This window comes from Acomys minous (assembly GCF_964271855.1).
Source record: "Acomys minous genome assembly, chromosome: 10".
Classification (NCBI taxonomy): Eukaryota; Metazoa; Chordata; class Mammalia; order Rodentia; family Muridae; genus Acomys; species Acomys minous.
The window spans coordinates 57363737-57372395 of NC_140491.1; positions in this window are offsets into that span (position 1 = coordinate 57363737).

Sequence of the window (8659 nt, forward strand, 5' to 3'; positions counted from 1 at the left end):
AGTAGAACAGGCCTCAGCAATGACTGCAGGAAAGCACACCAGCATATATGATGATAGACCCATTATCTCACCACAAAAGCCAAAGAAGTCTATACCACCAAGATTCCCAATGTTTGTTCTTAAGAAAAGCATAAGAACTGAGATGAAAAATTTTTAGCAAAATCTGAAATGTGGTGGGACTACAGGTAAAGATGGCCAGCTTTCAGAAGCCCAGGTTATAGTTTAACTAGGAAAGAAAACTGACTTCCGTTTACAACGAGGCCATGGACTCTCACCACTAGCTCTAGATTTTGTTCCTCTAAAATAAGAATGTCAATACGAATCAGGTCTTATGTGTAAAAATATTAAAAGGAACATGTTTCTGAAAATATAGTATGTGACTAAATATGTGACATTTGATAGAGACTCTTCATCCCTATGTTATTGTCTTTTTCCACCCAGCAAAGTGTCCACTGAGGATTCACTACTAACTTAACAAAGGGACTCTGCCCTTGTTTGTTTCTGTCCCTCTGGAGGTGCAAGGCTGACTATGCAGGGGCCAAGAGTTTCACCCCACAGCCAAACCCTAAGCTACATTGAAAGGAAGAGGAATGGGAGTTAACCAACCACCTACATCCATGCCCAAGTCAATTCTGAAACCTTGGATAATCCACAAGGAAAGATTTGTATGGCTTGTAGTAGTAGGCCCTCTTTTTTTTTTTTTTCAGTGATGTGTCCAGCCATGTGTTACTCTGGGCTCTCCTTATAAACAAAGCGAGGTAGACAGACCAGATGGATGGATGGATGGATGGATGGATAGATGGATGGAAAGACAGAGCGCCTACACAAATAGATTTCTTATATAATATAGTCACAGAGGCTGAGGAGACCCAAGAGTTGGACCTATTTGCTAAAGAACCAACAGTACATCAGCCTATGTAATTCTGAAGATCTGGGAATGAGGTGAACAGCTGTATGAGCTACAGTTTGAGTCTAAGCAAAAAATCATAAAAAAAAAACTGTCTCAGCTTGAAGACAGACAGGGAATTCTTCCTCATTCTACCTTTTTTTTCTAGGACCTCAATTGATTATATGAGCCCCATTTGCAGTGGGGGGAGTACAATTGCTTTACTCAGTCTACTGTGCAGATGCTAAACTTGAGTATAAATAACTCAAAGAGTTGCCCAGAATATTTTTAATCAAATATTCACATATATAAAATGACTCTGTCAAGTTAACAATAAAATCAGTCACCGTGCATCAGTGTATGCTAGGCCATGGGCTGTGTTCCAAGCTCCATTTTCCTTGAGCTGGGTACCCTAGTAGAGACATCAGGCTACTAAATCATGCAGAAGCTCTTCCCATGGCCTATATTATATCTGCTCTAAGAACTGCTCATGTTCTTTAGAAATGAACTGAGAGTCTTGCCTTCATAGGCCTCACTCATCTATCCTTTCTCACTTCCATGGGTTTCAGGACTGAGCATCGCTATAGGCTACATCTAATACCCCAAGAAAGGGCAGGACACTTTATAAGGTGCTGCAATGAAACATCCTTTTAGTGGTCTTCTTATTGTTTATTTTTAACATAGAGTCTTCCCAGAAAAGCATCTGAGTTAAGTAAAGTACACAAAGAAAGGGTGCAATGCTGAACATGCACTTTCCGTGAAAAAAAAAAAACCATAATAAAACCACAAATGTCCACAGCTGGAAAGTCCATAAAAAATGTTCACCTGGTATGAAAATAAGAGAACAGAGAAAAGGAGAAAATCAAAAAAAAAAAAAAAAAAAAAAAAAAACAGGAAAGGAAAGTCTCCTAAGGCCAAGAATATTTTTAAAAAACATACTGAAAAATAAACAGAAATAAAAACTGAGTTAAGCACTCTGGGAGCTCCAAGTCCCAGAAATGGTACTGGTGCAAAATCACAGCAGAAGGGATGAGTCACTGTTTAGCAGCCACAGACAAGGTGCTGTCAAGTTCTGCACATGTGTGACAGCTAGGAGTGGAAAGCCCTGAAGCCTCGGAACACTGGGCAGCTGCCCTCAGAACACAACCAGTCAGCATGAACCTGTCTCTTCTACAAATGAACAAGGGATAGGAGCACACATAACATCTCCGTGCAACTTCACTTGTACAGTGTACAAATGTTTAACAAAGACAAGGGAGAGAATAAACAACAGTGCCATGAGAGTGAGAAATGATTCAGATGTTAGCCAAGAAATATAAACAACGCAGGCAGGGAAAGCTGAGGAAAAGAGAGCTCTTGCTATGGTAACAGGCTTAGAAACTAAATGTGACTCTGCAATGAAAATGTAATTTTTTTTATTCTGAAAAGGTAAAATATCAACCAAACATAGAAGAGTGGAAGAAGAGTAATGTAGTGGAAGGGGGCGGGGGGAGAATAATACTAATAATATTAATAATACTAAGGATGTTGGAGAAAGCCATAGGAAAACCTATATTCTACAAGATACACATATATACATTCATGTACAGATATAGTTTATATGGAGCTACCCCACAGGGAGGATAATGCTCCACCAGGAGCCAAAGACTAAATGACAAAAATCCCAATACCAGCAGTTGATACTTTCCTTTGAGTTGCTAGGCAAGAGGTCCATCAGGCCCCCACAATACAGGCTACTGTCCCTGATTACCTGCCAGAACTTGAAGGTAACACCCTGTGGCTAAAGATGCCTCGCACTTCCATCACTGAGCTTGGAAAGATCCAGCCAGTGCTGATCGAGCCTCCTTCCTGAGAACAACTCATAGCGTCGGTGGGGGGGGAGGGGAGTGTCTTCCTGGCAAGCTGCCAAGGAAGAACTTATCAACAGTCCCACCATGTTTTAAACTGAACACAACAATGACCAGCCTGGCAAGAAACCTCAGAGGTGCAATGGCGGCACTTATATATTGGAGGTAACAGCAACGACCTAATTGGGCTTAAGAACAAGTTACTAGGAAAGAACCCATGCCCGTGCTGTAAGCCTAGCCAAGTACTCATGGCTGTAAAGATCACAGACCTCAGAAGGAAACCTATTACTGCCCTTTAAAAAAATAATCTAGTTTTCAACTGCCTTCAAAGTACTTGTTCTTATACCCAAAGTACAAGTATACATCCCCCCAAAAATGTTTCCTTTTACCAACAGATCAAGGCCATTACAGACACTCACAGATGTGCGAAGTGCAGAGAACACGTGATTGTGGAGGGCTGAGCCCCACTGGACCTTCTACAATATAACCCTATATACACTTAAGGCTTGAGGCACCATGAAGAGGGAACAGCCAGACTGTAAGAGCCAGAGGATCAGGAAGGCTGCAGAAAGATGGTTTCTCCTGGACATGACAGAGAAGCTGCCAGCCGTAAACTCTCAACAATATGTTTGCTAGCACATGATCTGAAAAAAATCCAGCATTCCAACATGGATGGGGAAAAAGCTCAGAAGGCCCAACCTCTAGACAAGCAGCTGCAAGCAGCCAATGCTACTAAGGGAGAAAGAGCCAGTTTTCTTCAGTGACAAGCCCCATGGTAGGCTACCCATGCCTAAGTTAGCAGTCCTAAGCACATGAACACCTGAGAAACACTGACTGGACTTTGTAAGATGTATATATATACACATATAATAATCACCATCATAATTACTATTATTATTATTATTATTATTATTATTATTATTAAAGTCATAAATTCAAGAGAAGATTAGGAGGCATAGGAAGAGTTGGACAAAGAGAAAGGGGGCTAAAATTAATGCAAACACAATATAGTTATTCATGTAATTCTTAAAATTGAAAACAAATTAAAAAATAAACATAAATAAATCTCTTTATATTAAAATAAACTTCTGTGCTCATGACTAACATGTGAAAACCTGGAAATGAGTTCTAGACACAAGGAGGCAGAATCTCAAAGACAGGTGGTTATAGGTCCTTTATTTCAGAGGGTCAAATTCTGAGCATTAATAGTGTAAGAGAGCTCTCATGTGCCAGTGTAGTTGCTGATAAATCAATACCAATTCCTGTAGAAACAGCTTAATCTCAGTGGCTGGGAAAATGAAACACAAACCAACCTGCTCACAAGACTCATGAGCCAAGCTTCCAAATGCTTTCAGTATTTAACTCTTCACTTAGTGAACCTGGACCTACTCAGGATCTTTTAGCATAACAGAAACAAAAGAATGTGTATATATTATACAAAAGATTTATTTATTGGACTGGATTACACAGCCTAAGAGGATGAATGCAGTGGTGACAGACATCACCGCTCAGCAAAGAAAATGGCTTCCCACCCAGGCCTGCTGCCTACCTCGACTTCCCTCCACCAGGACCTACAGCCCAATGGAAGTTGCTGCTTGCACAGAAGGCATGCCTTTCCTCACCAATCGCTGTCTTACATGTCGATCCAAATGCCCCAACACACAAACAGAGGTGTGTTTTTCTTTTCTCTGACATCTGTTAATGCAAGAAAGTTGACCACCTAAACCAACCAGTACACATGGCTTATCACCAGCCTCCTTGTAAAGTGCACCAATCTGGTGCTCATGCACAGCACGTATGTCCAGTGGGGCCTTTCAAAGCTAATCCATCCAAATCTAAGTTCCCTCTCATCTCTTGGCCTGAGCCACAGTCCCTCATGCTCCATACCCACCTCAGCCACGGAACTGAGTCCTACACTAGGGCTTTGGTCTTTTCTTGCTTCCCTCTGCTTTGAGTACCGAGTTGCCTCAGATGTTTCCATTTGGTTTTGAGGTCTCAGCTTGAACATCTCAGTAAGAGTTTCTCATGATCTTGAAGATTTCTCAGTGCAGCTTGGAAGAGGAGGGAGAAGTGGTTTCCATACATGTGGACACAGGGTGGAAAGCTGCATGGCAGTCAATGTATTGTACACACACTGCACAATTAGGAATGTGAAACCACCTTGCCAGAGAAGAAGAAGAAGCTTCAGCATGGCACGCTGGCTGAAATGTCTGCACTGGACAGCATGGGTCATTTCTGATACACTTCATCATCATAACCTAGTCAGATTCATCAAGATGAGAGGAGCTGAGATGTATGGTACTGTCCATGCCAATCAAAGAGAGCCAGTTATGGACAGATCCTAGACCATTAGCTACTACAAGCTGTTTCCTTGGAAACTGCACACCATGTGGGCAATTGGGATCCCTGTTGCACTATTTCTTTCTCTTAGGTTAATACTAGACTGATACTTTTCTCTTCATCCATTCATCTGTTCAATGTTTCTAAGAGATAGGATTCTATCACCTGGCCCAGGCTGGACCCTAATTCCTTAGCTCAAATGATTCTTCTTTAGCCTCCCAATCATTTGCCATGATACCTGCCAATTACTTTTTGAGTGCTTCTTTTTATACGGCAGACGCTGAGTGAGATGTCTGTGGCACATGGTCACTCTTTTGTCTGACTCATTCATGTCATAAGTGCTAACTATTCACTAGTCACAAACATTTCGGTCATCATATCAAATGTTGAGGTAACACAGAAATCCTTGCTCAAGTAAGTTTTTATTTAATGATACTTCAAAATTTCAAGAATAGTGATGTTGGTGATTTCATGATAGTAGTTATAACTATTCTACCTGATTATTAGTTATTGTTTTTAATCTCTGACTGTGTCTAACTTAGAAGTCAAATCTTATCCTAGGCATGTGTATAAGAGAAAAGAAGTCCACTTAGAGTTTGGTGCTTTCTATGATTTCAGGCAACCATGAGCAGTCTAGAAACATCCATCCTACAGATCATGGAAGACTACTGTCCAGATTCCAGAGGTAGCAATGAGTCGCTTTCATAACACTACGTAGTGTGGTGGAAGAGGCATGCTGCAATGTGGGGCACCCACACTGTCCCCCACATACTCAGTGATGTGCTATACATCCTGAACCCAGTGAATATGCAGTATACATGGGACGTTTGTCTTTCCTTAAGGCTATACTGTCCTGGAGAGTACTGCTAATTGAAGATCCCCTGGAAGTTTTGCTACTCTCATAGAAACTTATTTATCCACAGTAGACAGAGATAACTGTAAAACTTCATGGTCTCTTTAATTTGCAAATAGCAACATGTAAATATTCATTTGATTATTCAGCAATGATTAATTAGGCACAGATACTTCATTTCTCTTGACCTCAAAAGCACATGAAGGAATTTTTCAGAATACTTAGAAGGAAACCTGACATGCTCATGACAGCAGGATAAAGCTTAATTGTTTAATGTAGTGTTTAGTGATGTAAAATGTAAACTAAAATAGTATTTTGAATATAATACACAGATGCTTAAAATAAAACACAACATACATCTATATATCCTAAACAAAATAAAACAGTTGTTTATGGAAAAGGAAGGAAAAGGGTGGTGAATAGAATGGAAGGGGAGAAATAACAACATCATCATTATTTTTTTTTAATTTTCATAAAGCAGCTAAATACTTTACAGTCACCAAATGTGAAGTTATAATGCCCTTTCCTTTGTAGAAAATCATTTTAAGACTTGTTAAATGGACTGATGAAAATGCACCCATTTAAATCAGACTTTACGACAAGTAGCCAAGCTAACGTGTTAAAGGCTTCTTTCTATGTTACAAGCACCTTCAGTTTATTTTGTGTGGGAGGTCTAGGACACTCCTTCCCTGTCACAATTCCAAAATTCCCATGTATATTCAACTTTCTTAAGTAAAATATAAGCTGCACACACTTGCCTGTGTAATTTAGTTCATTTTATGATATTTATACTTCCTATTACAGTGTATGTGGTGTGCAATTGTTTAGGGAATGAAGAAAAGAACCATTAGTCTACATGTCCACTCCAAATACAATTTTCCCAAATACTGTTGACCAGATGCTGAGCAAATCTAAAGATGCAGATCCCATGGTGTAGAGGGCTGATTACTTATCCAGACTACTGAAACATCTTGTCTATCAAACTGATAAGTACAATTCCAACATATATCAAAGGTATGTAGAAAGTGCACTTTCAAATTCCTGATGAAAATGTAACATGACACAGCTTCCTACTACAAAGCAGTATTTATTTCAAACCAACAATATATGGTAGCCTGAAAACTAAGATTTTTACTTTTGTGAATCATGATAAGAAAAATAATTTATATGTAATTATATTTACTCTAAATTGTATTTAAGGCAACATTACTTGAAATAGAAAATTGAAAATAGCACATGTCATGCATGCCAGAAGACCTGCCGACATTTTCCACTCTCTGTATTACCCCAGACCAAATTCTCCTGGTCACCCCTAGTCCTGCAACAGAATTCTAGCTGCAGCTTTTACTTCACCTCTCCACTCTTCCTGTGGATCCCTCTGACAATCTCCCCCCTTGCCTTCCTTTCTCCCAGCCTCCAAAACCAGCAAGCTCTCCTATGAGCCCACCAGGTTAGAAAGTCAGTACCGCAGGCAACACTCAACCAACACACTCTGAAAATCTAGAATGGAAATAGAAAGCAAGGCAAAAATACCCACTCAACAAAAACAAGCCTAGACATCAGCAGCTAGACCTATAATCTAATCATCCCAAACCCACATGCCTAGAGACTAGTGTAAAACCACAAACTGTAAAGAGGGAATATGTCTCTTTCAGAGCCCAGCTATCCTACTAGAGCAGTTCCTGAATGTTCCAACATGACTGAAGCACAAGGAAAAGACCGTAAAACCAATGATATGAAGATGAAAGAGGTCCTTAAAGAGGAAATTAATTAATTCCTCAGAAAAAGTCAAGAAAACAGAAGCAAACAATTGGAGGAGATGAGTAAATCCCTTAAAGAAAGAAAAACAGAAAAATAAACATACACCCAGAAAGCAAAACAAAAAACAAAAACAAAATATTGAATCAAACAAAACTACTAACTGTTGAAGACCTGAAAATGGAAATAGAAGCGAAAAAGAAATCACAAATTGAGGGAATCCTCGAAATAAACAATTTAGGAATGCAAAGGGAAACTACAAAGGCACTGTTTATTAATCTCTCTCAACATCAATGGTCTCAACTCTCCAATAAAGAGGCCCAGACTAACAGAATGGATGTGTAAACAGGACACAACATACAAGAAACAGACCTCAGGCACAAAGATAGACATTATCTGGGATTAAGGTCTGAAAGAAGGTCTTCCAAGCAAATTGGCACAAAAAGCAAGCTAGAGTAGCCATTCTAATATCTAATAAAACAGACTTTTAAGCAGAATTAATCAAAAGGTATGAGGAAGGACACTTCATACTCATCAAAGGAAAACTCATGACATCACAATTCAGAACATCTATGCCCCAAATACAAGGGCTCCCACATTTGTAAAAGAAACACTGATAAAGCTTAAACATCACGTCAATCCCCATACATTAATAGTGGCAGACTTAAACATTCCCTCTTGCTAAAGGATAAGTCAATGAAACATAAGCTAAACTGAGAAATAATGACACTAATAGATGTCATGAATCAAATGGACCTAACAGGCATCTACAGAACTTTTCACCCAAATACAAAATAGTATACATTCTTCTCAGCACCTCATGGAACCTTCTCCAAAATTGATCATATAGTAGGTCACAAAGCATGCCTTAACAGACCCCAGAAGATTGAAATAATACCTAGTATCCTATCAGACCACCATGAACTAAAGCTGGACCTCAACTACAACAGAAATAACAAAAACCATACACACATT